General features: G+C 55.7%; 1 protein-coding gene across 7 annotated transcripts in view; it reads left to right on the forward strand.

The window, feature by feature from the left end:
* The window catches only part of LOC119695732 (transcription factor 4-like), a 42,435-nt gene that overhangs the window by 20,375 nt on the left and 8,179 nt on the right, over window positions 1-13,881 (forward strand). The gene's annotated exons all lie outside the window — the stretch shown is intronic.

The following is a 13,881-nucleotide window of genomic DNA, read 5'->3' on the forward strand; positions in this document are numbered from 1 at the left end:
CCCCAGGAGCTTAAAACGGGAATCTAAAGCAAGGCAGAACAGATGGATGGACAGATTGGGGAGCCCGGGAAAACAAAGAGCCGGTATTGTTGGGCAGGAATCGCTGCGCTCGGCTCATCCCGACAGCTCACCCGACCCGGGGCTGGCTCTGGGACACGGGCACGGCTCACCCGACCCGGGCACAGCTCATCCAACCCAGGGCTGGCTCTGGGACACGGGCACGGCTCACCCGACCCGGGCACAGCTCACCTGACCCGGGGCTGGCTCTGGGACACGGGCACGGCTCACCCGACCTGGGGCTGCCTCTGGGACACGGGCACGGCTCACCCCAAAGGGGGCTGGCACTGGGACACGGGCACGGCTCACCCCAAAGGGGGCTGGCACTAACCATGGCTCTGGAACACGGGCATGCAGGGAGGGAGCGTGGGCACCAGCGTTCCCGCTGGCTTTGGAGCTGGGAGGGGCTGGAGACACGGTGGGTTTGGGGCAGAGGTGGCACGCGGGAAATGAGGAGTGTGGATGGCATCGCTGGGAAGCCAAGCCATGCCATGACTCTGGGGTTTCAGCAGGAACAGGAAATGCTGCTCCGGGGGGTTCTCATTTTGTGCTCAGTCCTATAAAGAGTTTTGCTGCCGTTAGTGCAGGAAGTTTGGTGGCATTGCGGATCCTCCCCCGGCCACGCTGAGGTTCCTGGAGTGGAGCTGTGTTAGGTGGGCTGTGATTGCCTCTCCTCCCAGTCCCCGTTGCCATTGAAATCCCGAATGGCTCTCATCAGCCGGCATTGCCACTTCCTATGGAACCCTGCACATGTTCCTGTGGCTCCTCTCGGCAGGGACAATGGATAAAATGAGCTGCAATGGGAGGGCGGCGTTTGAGGCTCGGGCTGCTGCAGCTGCCGCTGCTGCTGCTGGAATGCTGAATAGCCTGGGATTCACGGCACTCACCCGCTAAACTCCGGATAAAACCACTCCAAGTGCTCCAGCACTTCTCCTTTTCCACACCGTTTTCCGCCCGGGCGCTGGAGTGGTGCTGGAGAAAAGCATTTCTTTGCTGGGAAGCAAACAAGAAATGGTTTGGTCACTGGGAGCAGCAGCTGTGCTGGTGGGACTGGAGCAAACTGAATCCAACAAGGGAGGCTTTATGCCTGGGGACCCTGTGCAACGGGCCTGGCCTCCCTGGGAATGTGCTGCCAGCGTCTCGGATGGCCCAAGGGAGCCACGAGCCGGTCAGGAGTGCCTCACAGACACTGATGTCTCATCAGGCAGTGCCCTGTTCGTGTCAGGAGCTGCGCAGTGGTGTGGGATGGAAGGCATTTTATGATCACCCCATTGCAATCCCCGCCAAGAACAGGGACACTGTCCAGGAGCCCCATCCAGCCTGGCCTTGGACACCTGCAGGGCAGGACTTTGCTGTTCCTTTTCCTTGACTTTTTCCCTTCTCCTTTGATTGACAGAAGCGCTCCCTGGGAGTTGTTTCTTGCCATCCTTGAAAAAACCTTGGAAGCATGAAATGCTAGAGTAGTGTAAGTCTATTTTTGACAGGAAGGCTGGAAATGTAAACCCGGGGCCGATACGCTGGAGGGAATGATCAAGGCAGGATTGTTAAATCCCGGGAAATTGCTAATTTATTGATTTTCTCACCTAATTTTGATTTCTGGTGCCACCCGGCTGCAAAGCCCAGCGAATGGCTGAGAGCTGATTTGCATCTCACAGGAACTGGAGACTTTGCATTTAGAGCTCGCCAGCAAAATCAAATCCATCCCTCCTGCTCCCTGCTTTCCTTTGGAATTGAGAAGGGGCTTCCAAGGGTTCAGCTTCCAGCCACGCTTTGGGAAGAGCAGGAGCCAGGATCTCCCCAGGGTTTACTCTAAGGGAAGCGGTTCTGTGGAATGGGGTGGGAATGGATCCTGTCCAGCCAATTCCTTTGGAACTGCTCCCAGGCGCAAGCCCTGGGGAGCAGGAGAGTGCAACATCTGCTCCTGGGCACTCCGGAGCCAGCCTGGAAACGCTGGGGGTGCCCACCTGGAGAAGGGAGGGATCCAGGGAGAGCTCAGAGCCCCTGCCAGGGCCCGGAGGGGCTCCAGGGGAGCTCGAGACAGGACACAGGGAATGGCTCCCACCGCCACAGGGGACACTGGGATTGTGAGGCCCTGGCACAGGGTGCCCAGAGCAGCTGTGGCTGCCCCTGGATCCCTGGAATGCAAAGGTGACATTCCCTCAATCCTTCCTGTGATGCCTCCGGCTGTGGCTGCACTGGCAGCAGCCACAGGATGAGGTCAGGCGAGGTGACATGGCTGTCCCCACGCTGCTGGGTCAGGGAGGTCACACCGAACTCCCTGCTCGCAGGACTGGCCCTGGAGCCTCGTGGTGACAGAGAGGATCCACAGTCCTTGGCACGGGCAGGCTTGTCTTGGACCCGGCTCCCTTTCCAATCCGATCCTGCTTTTCCTCCTGCGGGAACGTCAGACTGCTTGGAGACGTTCCAACCTTAAACAGATGTGAATAAGAGCCTGGACTAGCAAAGTGGTTTTGGTTTTTCCCTCTTTTTCCTTTTTGGGAACACCCACCTGAGTGCACCTTGCTGTCTGTGTGCAAGAGCTGATTTAATCAAGGCTTTCGTGCTGGGCTGGCTCCGTCCTGCTCCAGTTCTCGGGGCAGGATCCAGCTCTAACAGCCGGATTTCCGCAGGCACCGGGGCCTGGCTTTGCAGACAGGGATCTAATAGGATTTTGGGAAGCACAGAGCTCGTTTGTTGTGGATGTGTTGGGTGGTGTCTGGAACATCCTGGAATAGTGGGAGGTGTCCCTGCCCGTGTCTCCACTGGGTGGGCTTTAAGGTCCCTTCCAACCCAAAGGATTCTGCCATCGTTGGGAATCCACTTGTGGAAACCCTGCTAAACACCGACCTGCCCCTTTAAAATCCCTCTTGGAGGTTTGGCTTTATACCTGAAACTCAGGGAAAAAACAACAAATGAAATCAGTGGCAAAAGTGACCGAACGCAGGCGAGGGGAGCTGCAAACTCGGCTCGCTCAGATTTGATTCATCTCTGAAACGAGCTGGAGACTTGTGAATTTTCCCAAAGTGCCATGGCAACATCCAGCTCTGTTTTGCAGCTTAGGAAATGTATTTTTGGAACTCCTGACTCACCCCCTTGAATATTTCTGCTGGACTAGGAGAATGTGTTTCCTTTTGCTTTCGTGCCACGATTCAGCAGGAAAAGAGGAGCGGCTCCCTCCTGGTTTGCATCATGTGCTGCCTGGCAGGGCTGGGATGGGCTCCCCGTGGGTCTGGAGCTGCAGGATGTGGGCTCCAAGTCCCCTGGGGCTGGAGAGGGGACAGCCAGGGCTGCAGGGGAGGGACAGCCAAGGGTGCAGTAAGCACAGGAACCTTGTCTGTGGGGCAGAAGGAGGTACCGGCTCTCCTGGCACTCTTAGGCACTCACGGAATGGTTTGGGTGGAAGGGATTTGAAGGGATTTGTCCCTCGTGGCAAGGGACACCTTCACTAGCCCGGGGTGTTCCAAGCCCATCCAGTGTGAGCACAGGAGCGTGCAGCCCCTCGCCTCTGGCAGACCTGGGGGATCCATCCCAAAGAAACACCGGGAATGCAGCAGCAGGGAGAATTATTACTGAAAACTGGCCTGGCCCATAGTTTTTGTCTGCCATATCTAAAGTCTGACCAGATTTCGAATTCCTTTTCTCCCCAGTGCTCCTGGTAAATGCAGTCAGGAGTATCTCAGTAGTAAACACTGAGTACTTCAACTGCCTTTTTGATTGCTTATTTTCCCTGCAAAGTCTTCCCTCTTTGTCGAAAGTCAAGGAAAAAAACATCTTCGGGAAGGCTGAATTTTGATTCAGAAGGAGACACTGAGCACAGCCAACAGCATTTTATAGCTGCTTCCACTTTAATTTGGGAAGCAGCCTATTTAAATATGCTAATGGTATGCACAGCCATTGGAACAGAATCCAGGCTATAAACTTCCCACTGAGAGCAGGAAAGCTGCGGCTGCCTCCCGACGTGTTTGCCAACTCCTTTATTAGGAGTTTGCTATCAAATCCTCCTGGACAAAGGTCACAGGAAAAGGAGCTGGAGGTATCAAGCAGGGTTATTTCCGACATTCCAGGTTACTTGCTGGATTTGCAGGCGCATTCCCTGCCTTTGTGGAGCTGCAGAGTAGTTGGGCTTGGAAGGGATTTTGAGGATCATCAGTTCCACGGACAAGGACACCTTCCACTGTCCCAGACCCGACCTTGGACTCTGCCGGGGATGGGGCAGCCTGAGCTTCTCCAGACAAGCCAGCCCGACCTGGGCTGGGCTTAAACCTGAGCTGAGCCTTTCAGCGGCAGCCCGGCTGTCAGTCTTTGCTGTGCACGCTGTCCCCAGCAAGGAGAGGCTCCCTCGGAGCAGAGGAGCTGCGGGAATTCCGGATTAGAGGAGTCATTAGCACGAGCAGGGTTTAATGCCGGATCACACGGAGCCCGGGAAGAGTTTGCCTTTCTACAAGGGGGAGGCTCCCTATTCGTGGACTCCAAGGAAACCTATGGAGCGCCAGGAAGGCCAAAAGGATCAATATTTGCACTCTGATCAATTTGCTCCAAAATTGTCTTTATTCTCCCAGCACTTTATAGACAAATCTGTCATGAGCTGCCAAAGTGAGGAGTGTGCCCAGATTTGGCACCCAATTATTTTCCAGGGGTAATTAACAGGGAATTGGAGCTCCCTGGAAGCTGTGGTGGATCCCTGCACCGCCGTACTCTGGATTTGAAGTCATTTTATCTCTGTGCAAGTGGGGAGGAATCTGCTTGTTTCTAGCCATGTGTAGCAAACCCTGAGTGGGATCCCTGGAGTAAACTCCTGTCTGCAGAACCCAGCTGGTCAAATTCCCAGACTGGAGCCCTTGATCTTCCCATGGCCCAAACAACGTGCATTTCCCTGGACTTGTTTGCAAGGGTGGCCACAAGTATTTCGGTTGGGTTTTTGTTCTTTTTTGGGGGAGGATTTCTGGGAATTGGAGCTGTCACCCACATGGACACGGAGGGAGGGCAGTCTGGGAAGGACTTGTGGAGGATGTAGAGGAGATCGCCCAGAGAAGCTGTGGACAGCCCATCCCTGGAAGTGCCTGGACGGGGCTGGAGCAATCTGGGATAGGGGAAGATGTCCCTGCCCACAGCACAGAATGAGGTGGGCTTTAAGGCCCCTTCCCACCCACAGCATTCCATGGTTCCAGGCGTTCCTGCAAACCCCACACTGGCTTTGTGGGAAGGAGGATGCTTGGCTCCCAGGAGTAACCCCTGAGGTTTTCACACCCCCAGCTCTGGGTTTACTTCCAGGAAAAACGACAGCAGGGCACCTGGCTAGATGTCCTTGCAGAGCCTAAACTGCAGGTTACTCTGCTGATGGGAAAGGGAAAGAGCAGCAAATCCCTTGGGAGCACGGCAAATGCCAGCCTGGCTCCCGAGCTGGGTGAGACTTTTGACTTAATCCTGGAGAGAAAGTTGGGATTCACTTTGGAAGCAGAGCAATTAGGAGTGGCTGGAGAAGAGACAGTGATTATTGGACTTTGTGACAGGAAGTCATTGAGAATTTCCTGAAAGGAGTCAAAGCCGAGTGGATTTGCATTGTGCTCGGAGATTTGGGACTGCTGAGATATTTATAGGAAAAATCCAAGAGGTTGTATGTGGTTTCCATTATCCAGATTTCCTATAAAAAATAAATACACAGCCGACTCGGGGCTGCCTTTGCTGCTTCTGCAGCAAAACCCAGTCATCCTGGATTGGGCTCAGTTTGGGCTGAGCTGTTGGTTTCCTTTGCCCAATTCCTGGTTTCTGTAGAAGGTGAAATGGGGAAGCCCCACAGAGACTGTGAATGGACAGATCCCAGGAGAGAGCCTGTGAGGAGGCACTGCCCAGCTTGGGGCAGAGCACCTGGGGCTGTGTCCCCGAGCTGCAGCCAGCTCCAGCACCAGCCCTGTGCTCCAGAGGAGAGGCTGAGATGCCTGCATGATTTAGGGGCTGAGAGGCCCTGCTGACACGGGCCAGGGGAGCCTGGAACGCCTCGGGTCGGAGCCCAGCACAGCCAGGGATTTGTGGGGTGCCCGTAGAGCAGCCACGGAGCCGTTCCGCATGGAGATGCTGACATTTCTGGGGATGCCTAATTCCAGGAGGAAATGCTGAAATACAGGCTTTGGGCAGTGATTGAGCAAGCGGGCCCACATTGTTTTGATTCCCTTCTCTTGGGGAAATCGGGGCTGATGTGGATTTTATTTACACAGGAATTAATCAAGAGCAGCTTCCCAAAGATTATTCCTTGCATTTGGGATGGGGCTCGGAGCGAGGAGGTTGTAAGTTCCTGAAACTGAGGGGTCAGCTGATCCTACCAATTTAATTTTCCAGTAAATTTGGGGTTTTTTATCCAAATCCCTCAAGTTTTGCCGCGGTATGTTTTAACAATTAATCTAAAACATATTAATTCTTGTTAATTCTCTTCTCCACACAATGGCTTTTGTTTGGCTCCCAGTTGTGCTGTGCGTGAACTTCCTTCCAAGCTCCTGTTCCCAGCTCGGATTCGGCCAGAGCTGCAGAACCTCGCAGCGCCTTCGGCGGCTCGGGGTTTGCGTTCCCATCCCAGAGGAATTCCTCTGGCTCTGCATCTCCCGAGCTTCTGGAGCTGCCGAGGGGAGGAACCAGCTCCTTCCCGAGCAGCACCCTGGAGGTGAAGCAGTGGCACTGGGTGCGCACGGGCGTGATTGAGCACGGCAGGGGACTCCTGGCACAGGGGGAGGTGTCCCTGCCGTGGCAGGGTGGCACGGGGTGAGCTGAAGGCCCTTCCAACCCAAAGCATCCCTGGCTCTGTGAGATCCCTGCTGCCCCTCGGAGCTCTGCTGCCGTCCCCTCCTTTCCAGCTGGTGCCCGTGTGCACGAAGGGGTTTGTGCAGGACTGAGCCGAGCACACAAAACAGGATACCGCGAGCGCTCAGAGGAAGGAAGTCCCCAAAGCCTCGGAAACGAGGCACGTCCTGCTGCTGTTGTGCTCAGCCCGATCCCAGGGGACACAGCCAGCCCGTCCCGGGGCCTGAGCCTGCCACAGCAGGGCTGGACTCGGCTTTTCCTTAGGCCGCGTTTGGGGCTGTCCCAGGAGGGTTTGAAAACTGCAGCACTGATGCCCTGGGAAGGCTGACCTAGAACCAGACTGAGCTACAGAAAAAAGCAGGGATTTGTTAAAATGCCTTCCTTAGGCTGGGTTTGTAAACTGCAGCACTGATGCCCTGGGAAGGCTGACCTAGAACCAGACTGAGCTACAGAAAAAAGCAGGGATTTGTTAAAATGCCTTCCTTAGGCTGGGTTTGTAAACTGCAGCACTGATGCCCTGGGAAGGCTGACCTAGAACCAGACTGAGCTACAGAAAAAAGCAGGGATTTGTTAAAATGCCTTCCTTAGGCTGGGTTTGTAAACTGCAGCACTGATGCCCTGGGAAGGCTGACCTAGAACCAGACAGAGCTAAAGAATAAAGCAGGGATTTATTAAAAGGCCTCTCTGGATGCACCTTGGGCAGCACAAGAGCCCAGCCAGGGCTGCACCAAAATGGCCCCAAAATGCCCGAGCGCTCCCGGGGTCTCTCCCTTGGCTCAGCTCTGCTCCATTTGCACCTTGCAGTTCATTGTCCCGTTCCAGCTTTAGCCCAGGCACTCCCATCCTGCTTGTTTTTCCCTCTCCAGCCCACGCTGTTTGTGCTCCTGGGCTGAGATTTGGATCATTTGTCCTTGGTGCCCAGCTGGAGCAGGAATTGTTTTGTCTCCCTGCTCTGTGCAGAGCTCACCATCCCCTGATGTGAACCCAGCCCCACACACTAAAGCAGCACGGAATGGGAAAATAGAAAAGCCAAACCTGAGGCATCAGCACCAAAGGAAAACGTGGCTGTACCGGGGAATTCTGCTCCGTGCAGTTGGGTGGGATCATGGAATAATTTGGGATGGGAGGATCTTCAAGCTCAGCTTTAGGAGCCGTGGGCAGGGGCACCTCCCGCTATCCAGGGTGCTCCAAATCCCATCCAGTCTGGCCGTGGATCTGGAGTTCAAACGCCTCCCCAGGGGACAGATCCAGCTCCGGGGACAGCAGGGTCTCCTCCTTCCAGGACAGTGTGAGGGAAGGGAGCAGCCACACCCTGCGCCGTGCCAGCCACACGGGGGGATCTGTGGCTTCAGAAACTGAGCCTAAGGTCACCTCAGATCCATCCCACAGCCAGGGAACGTGACTCGGCTCTTCCTTTCCCAACGCTGCCTTGCGTTTTCTTGCCGTGCTTTTTGTTCCAGTAGCTGAAGGGATCCAGGATTAAACAGCCCTTCATGGCACTGAAATAAAGTCAGCTTTAAAGATCTGTATCCTAAATAAAAGGCTTCCCGTTGGCACGTTGATGGATCTCTCCAGCAGGTTTTAAAGCCACTGGATTAGCACTGGTGCTAAAGAATAGCCTGGGAAAAAAAAAAAAAAAAAAAAAAAAAAAAGAAGGTTAAAGTGTATCCAAAGTGTCTCGCTCATGTTTATAGCACAGGTTTATTGCTGAAGGTAAGACAGATCGCTGGGCATTCCTCCAGATTGCTGGCAGTCCTCCCTTTGCAAGGCACTAATATTGGGATTAGCAGGGTGTTTGAAAGCCATTACCTTTCCTCACCTTCCTAATTGCTGCTTCTTCCGGGAGAGCAGGAGAGCTCCGGGCTCATAAAGGAGCTCCTCGTGCAACGCTGCAAAGCTGCCTTTGGTTAGCTGCTGGATTTATTGTGTGCACAGTCTGGGACACCTGCATAGAAGTTCCGGGGATCTTTGGTTATTGGATCATGTTTAGGGTCACAGGGAGTGCCTAAAGGGGCTCCAGGAGAGCCGCAGAGGGACTTGGGATGGAGGGACAGCCCTCAGGGAATGGTTTCCACTGCCAGAGGGGATATTGGGACGGCGTTCCTGGCTGGGAGGGTGGGCAGAGTGCCCAGAGCAGCTGTGGCTGCCCCTGGATCCTGGCAGTGCCCAAGGAATTGTGAGGTGCTGCGTGTGCTCCATCAGACTCCCATGGGAAAGGCAGCAAGCATTCGTGGCCCTCCAAGGAAACTCCTTTCTTTCCTGGCTTTTCCTCCAAAGAAATCCTGCCTTTCCTGGCTTTTCCTCCAAGGAAATCCTGCCTTTCCTGGGTTTTCTGGCTTTTCCTCCAAGGAAACTCCTGCCTTTCCTGGGTTTTCTGGCTTTTCCTCCAAGGAAACTCCTGCCTTCCCTGGGTGTTCCTCCAAGGAAAATCCTGCCTTCCCTGGGTTTTCTGGCTTTTCCTCCAAGGAAACTCCTGCCTTCCCTGGGTGTTCCTCCAAGGAAATCCTGCCTTTCCTGGGTTTCTCTGGCTCTGCTGGGATTTGCTCCTTCAGGTCATTCCAAACCCATCCTGCCCTTTGCTTCCTTGAGGAGCAAGCACAGGGTGATAAAAAAAGCCTTTCATGAGGCACCAAGAGACCACAACAGCCACAAATTTATCGTGGGGTTTGGTTTTTAAAGACAAACCTTGAACAAATGATGTGATTTGTAATGGCTCCCAATTAATGCTGACATTCCTGCAGTCGCACCGTTGGGTTCTGGGATGGGTTGGGTTGGAAGGACCCTAAGGAAAATCCTGTTCCAAGGGCAGGGACACCTTCCACTAGCCCAGGTTGCTCCAAGCCCTGTCCAACACTTCCAGGGATGGAGAGTCCGCAGCTTTAGCTGTCCGTGTGAACAAAAACCGGTCTTCGATTGCTTTGTTTGGGGGTAGAAGTGACTCAAGACGGGAATAAAATAGCAGTTGGGACAGAAAAACCCCTTCCAGCTGCTTCCATGCTGTTTGTCCCTTTTCATTAAAGCCATCTCTCTTTGTTTACTCGCTTCTAAACACGGCTAATTAAATCAATTGGGCCTCTCCAGGGCTCCAGCTCCATCCTGGGCTTGTGGAAATCCCCTCCCAACACGCTGCCAACGCCTTGGTGGGAGAGGGAGCTGCCCTTCCCGCTGGGCCTGGAGGGACAGCACCCAGGGAACGGCTTTTGCTGCCCGAGGGCAGGGCTAGGTGGGATTCTGGACAGGAATTCCTCCTGAGAAGCCCTGGCACAGGGCGCCCAGAGAGCTGTGCCTGCCCCTGGATCCCTGGGAGTCCCAGGCCAGGGCTTGGAGCAGCAGGGGGTGGAGTAACACATTCCTTAAAACCCCTCCAATCGAAACTGTTGCAGGATTTTAGGGTTTCGCGGAGGGAAATGGAGCGGCGGGTTGAAGCTCTGGCCCGGGTTGGGAGTGGTGTGGTGTCCATGCCCACCCCACATTCCTGGCGAGCTGCCCTCTCCTGTTCCAGCTGGAGATGGGGGACAGAGTCCTGCGAGCGCCCTGAAAGCGAAAGCAGGAGGGAGCAAAGCCCCTCGTTCCTTGCAATGGCAAAGCTTTCCCTGCCATATGTTAGGAGTGGAGCTGCTGTCCCAAATGCCAAGACGTGTTGAAGGATAGCTGGGTGTTTGGGGATGATTGTCCCATATTTACAGCTTTCCAAGTTGCATTGTTGTTGAAAGTCTGCTGTGGGCTGTAAATATGTTCTGGAGCTGGGTAAAAATATCCCAATTACCATATTCCGAAGGACAACAATTGCCACGGTTGGATGCCTTGGGAAGCAGCTCGGGCTGTAAACAGGATGTGCCGGGCCCCAGCCACGCGGGGAGCTCGGCAGCTCCCTCGGGGCACCGCCGGGACCAGCCCCGGGCTCCTCCTGCCCGCACAGCCCCGCTCCGGGCTGGATGGAGCTCGGCAGCTCCCTCGGGGCACCGCCGGGACCAGCCCCGGGCTCCTCCTGCACTCACAGCCCCGCTCCGGGCTGGATGGAGCTCGGCAGCTCCCTCGGGGCACCGCCGGGACCAGCCCCGGGCTCCTCCTGCCCGCACAGCCCCGCTCCGGGCTGGATGGAGCTCGGCAGCTCCCTCGGGGCACCGCCGGGACCAGCCCCGGGCTCCTCCTGCACTCACAGCCCCGCTCCGGGCTGGATGGAGCTCGGCAGCTCCCTCGGGGCACCGCCGGGACCAACCCCGGGCTCCTCCTGCACTCACAGCCCCGCTCCGGGCCCGGGGCTGGCTGGCTGGAGCTCGGCAGCTCCGGACAAGCCCCGGGCTCTCCGCACCTCCGAGCCCAGCTGCCGCACAGCCCCGCTCGGGCCCGGGGCCGGGGGCGTGCTGCCGGGGCAGGAAGGCCGAGACTGTCGCGGGAGAGCCGCTGTGCCTCGGAGCCGGCCCCTGCGGGCTGAGGAGGAGCTGCCTCCGGACAGGGTGGGTGGGGAGTTCCCTCCTCTGTTTGCACCGCCTGAGCTTGGGACAGGGATGAATATTCCAGCGGGGTCCTACAACATGTTCCGGGGAGATGCGGCTGAGTTTATCCTGCCGTGGTGCGGGGACGTCATTTATTCCTTTCAGAAGACGCTTGTAAGGATAATTTAGTTCCTAATGACCCATCGGCTGAAAAAGTACAGAATGTGTTCCAAACACCTCGGAGAAAGCCGGGGCCTCTCTCCCAGCTGGAATTCCTGAGGTGTTCTCTGATTAGGAGATGACTTGAGGGATGATCTAAAGCCAGGAAAGCGCCCAAACCTGTCCCGTGTCCAGCCAGGGGGGCGAGCCACGGAAGCATTTCCATCTTCCCCTTCCAGGTGGCTGCTTAGGCTCTCCAGTTTTAATGAGTCCCCTCAGCAAGGAGCTGCTCCTTGTGGGAACAGGCTGGAGCTCTGGAAGTTTCTGCAGAGCATATGGGCAGGTTGAAAGGGAGCAGATGCTGCCGGAGCAAAGGGCAGAGCTCTGAGGTAGGAGATGAAGAAGCCTTCAAGGGCCCCTCGCTCCGTGAGTTTTCCGCACAGAATCAAACGCCGGCGCTACGGAAGCGATGCCTGGCAGAGGCTCCAAGGGCTGCGGGGAGAAGGGAACTTCTCCAAAAGTGCCAGAGAGTTCCTCAGGCTTCCATTCCAGGCACTGCAGGGGAGCTGGGGTGCCTCAGAGGCGCTCAGGGAAGGGCGAGGAGCCGCTGTGCAGGTGTGGAGGCTGGAAGAGCTTTTGCAGGTCCATTTGGATACAGCCTTGGGACAGGCTGTGGATGTCCTTCCAGCCCTGGAGGTGTCCAAGGCCTTGGGCAGGGCTTGGAGTAACCTGCTCTGGTGGAAGGGGTGCAATGGGCTCGTCCCTAAGATCCTTCCAACCCAAACCATTCTGGGACTGGTGACTCCGTTGGGTATTCCCAATTGTCTGTCAGGACAGGAATGAAATCCCCAGGAGCTCCTCAGGCTGGCAGGTTCCTGGTGGTTCCTTCAGGCTGTTGAAGGCCCCGTGTCCCTGCTGGTGGCCGGGTGCCCAGGCAGCAGGGCTCTGGCCAGCCCTACCTGTGCCCGGATGCGTGCGTGTCCCAGGAAAGGAATCCCGGTGTCCTGGCTGTGCTTTGTGTGTCCCACGGTGACGAATTAATCCGAGCGCGATGAATTCATTTGGCATTCACTGGCGCGTCAGGCTTCCTTATCCTCCTTTCAGCCTCTCTGTTGCAAAGCACAATTAGTTGGGAGACACCTGGAGCATTCCACGTCCCAGTGGGATGTCACCCGCTCCTGTGGCTGGCTGTTCCCGCTCCACTCTTCTGTTCCTGCCTGGGGACAGCAGGCACTTCCCACTCGGGGCAGCCCCAGCTTTAGAAGAGAAGCCCTCTGAGACCGTGGAGTGGCACCAGCACTGCCCCATGTCCCCAAGTGCCACATCCCCAGGGCTTTAAATCCCTCCAGGAATGGGAGCTCCACCGCAGCCCTGGGCAGCTGGGCCAGGGCTGGGCAGCCTTTCCATGAGGAGATATTCCCTAACATCCAGCCTGAGGCTGTTCCCTCTCCTCCTGTCCCTGCTCCCTGGGAGCAGAGCCCAGTCCCCACCTGGCTCCCCCTCATCAGGGAGCAAGGGAATAAACGGGAGAGAGAAGATGACATTATTCCAAGTTGGAATTCTGCAGTGGAAGGATTTTCTCTTCCCCATGCAGGAGCGTTTTGTTTGTAGCATCATCCCAGTGTTTTATCACGTGGATGCATCTGCATCCGGAACATCCTGATGTTCCCGTACAGCTCCTGTTTTCACAGGCTCCCCAAACAGCAGAAATTTGGGAATTTATTTATTCTCCCAGCAAGGGAACAAAGCAAAGGCTAAAATAAGAAAGTCCCCTCTGACTCTCGGGGTCAGGAGCCCTCTCAGCCATCCCGGTGTTCCACAGCAGCAATCACGGCGTGCTTTGGGCTGGAAGGGTTTGAAGGAGCAGGGACACCTCCCACTCCTCCAGGCTGGACTTGTATGTTCCACTCCTCCACAGCAGGGAGCAGGAAGGACCTGCTGGCCTTGGGAAAAGCACGTTCAAGGCTGGAATTCTGGGATGCAGCAGCACTGGGAGAGCTGGGTCCGTACCACACAAAGTCCATGGCCTGGAAAATAGCCCTGTTTGGCTCCTGGGACAATGTGGGGAATTATGAGCTCACCCCCAGCAGCACAATGGAATTCTTTGTTGGGCACACGGCATCGGGAACAGTTCAGGTTTGTTTACGCTGCTGCTGCTTCAGAGCGGTGTCTCCAACTCTCCGTGGGTATTTGTGGAAGCTTTGGAAACTCAGGCAGAAAATGAAATGCCTGTTTAATTGCAGAAGTGAATTTTCCAAGTATTTGAGGCCCTCATCCCGTCCTTCTTCCACATCACCTCCCTGCCTGTTGTTTTGGGCTTTTCTTCTCATGTCCTGATGATATTTAGAGCAAAACCTTCAAAAAAAGATTGGATCAGTGCATGTGCATTTTAAATTTTCCAGTCCTTTAGCTTATCAAATATCCAGGTTTCTTCTTCCCT

The sequence above is a fragment of the Motacilla alba genome, chromosome Z (assembly GCF_015832195.1).
Source record: "Motacilla alba alba isolate MOTALB_02 chromosome Z, Motacilla_alba_V1.0_pri, whole genome shotgun sequence".
Classification (NCBI taxonomy): domain Eukaryota; kingdom Metazoa; phylum Chordata; class Aves; order Passeriformes; family Motacillidae; genus Motacilla; species Motacilla alba.